Consider the following 1,761-nt stretch of genomic DNA (forward strand, 5'->3'; position numbering starts at 1 on the left):
GAGAGTTGACTATGAAATGTTAAAATTATAACTATATTGAAATCATTTAACATATGTCTATATACTCACTCCTTGAGGTTGGAGGGGAGACAGGAGAAATGAATTCTAATTTTTCTGTGCCCTGACTCTTGAGTTGGTACAAACTCTTCCAGAATCTATCTCCTATCCTCTTCATCTACTCTCACTTATCCTCCTTTTCCTCATGCCATCCTTTCTTCCTAGCTTCTTCATCCTGTCCCTGAATAACCCCAAACATAAGGTGACAAATGAACGGAGAACCAAGTTAAGGTGGAAGCCGTTCCAGTCTTTTTTTTTCCTACCTCAGAGCTTCTGCACATCAAAGAATGAAGTAAAGATTTGGCAGTTGCATGGTTAATTTCACCACTGTATAGACAATGAACAAGATTTGCACTTAAATGTGTAGAATGGCTGTCCACAGTAATCAAAATGAGTAATTACTAAAGATCCACTTGAATTTCTACCCTGCAGACATTGTGGCTACAGTTAAATAATACTACGCAAACATGTAAAACTGAAAATGTCACTGTTCCCTAGACATTTGTAAATATTCAGATAGTTGGCATTAAATAGACCAATTATCCTGGTATTTGACTGAATTGTTCAGTTTTCATCCTGAAGACTGGTATTGTATAGACCTAGTTTATGTAAGGGAAAAGACTATAAGCTCCTAGGAGGCAGAGAATATGTTCTGTATTTTTATTTTGTATTCTTCATGCAGCATCTAGTACAGTGTGGAAAGTACTACACACAATGAGTACTCAGTAAGCATTAGTGACTGATGCCAGGAGCCAAGTAAAAGTGCAGAGCTGAGGCAATTATCCAGAGAATTCAGGGAATGGGTACCAGCTACTTAAAAAAAAGATGGTTTTATTATCTTAAATTGTTTAGATTGCCTGCATGACTCAGGTTCACTAGATAATTGCCCAACCATTCACTTACTTATGTCTTCATAAACATGGGTACATCTGGAGCCAGAGTGATAAAGTCACGGTTCTGTAAACAATTCGGACCCTCAAAAAGAGCACTGGCATTTTAGATTGGCATTAGTCTCATTGTTTGCTATGCTTAGATTCACTCAGTGCTTACTGCCCTTATCTTGTCTTGGCTTCTCTCTGGATCTACATAATTCAGACGAGGCAGGCTTGGAGTCAAATTACTACTAGTTTCCTACCTTGTAGCAGAGACTTAAAGGATAGTCATGTTAAATAAGATGAACCAAATGTATTGGTGCCCTACAATCTAGAAAGAGTTTACGTTTACACGTGCATTTATAATGGAAAGTTGAGACAATTTTATGGATAATGCAGCCCCAACGCCTACTGAGGAAAAATGTATGATGTTGCCATCTTATCAAAACTGACTATCAAAATCAAATAATCTAAATGACTGTTCAGCTGTTTGCTCTACTTTGCCTGTCCATACAATACTTGCACATTGTATTGGCCTGGCTCAAGGCATTTGAAATACATTGATTTTTCAAAAGACTGTTGAAAATTCAATTTTCTTCATAGAATTTTGCCTCGTGTTTTCAAGGTTATCTTTGAATTTACTCTGATCTCTATTTTATCATCAGTTCCATAAGTATCTGAATGTATATAGTATCAATGAAATGCATGCACTACGGGCTTTCTCTGTGGTCAGATCAGGTCTCCCTGAGCTTGCCATGAATCCTCCATCATGTGTTTCCATATTGGCACTCCAAGGAGCCTTGTTCTCAAGCTAAGGCAATATAGAATATGC

The sequence above is a fragment of the Notamacropus eugenii genome, chromosome 7 (genome assembly GCF_028372415.1).
Source record: "Notamacropus eugenii isolate mMacEug1 chromosome 7, mMacEug1.pri_v2, whole genome shotgun sequence".
Lineage (NCBI taxonomy): Eukaryota > Metazoa > Chordata > Mammalia > Diprotodontia > Macropodidae > Notamacropus > Notamacropus eugenii.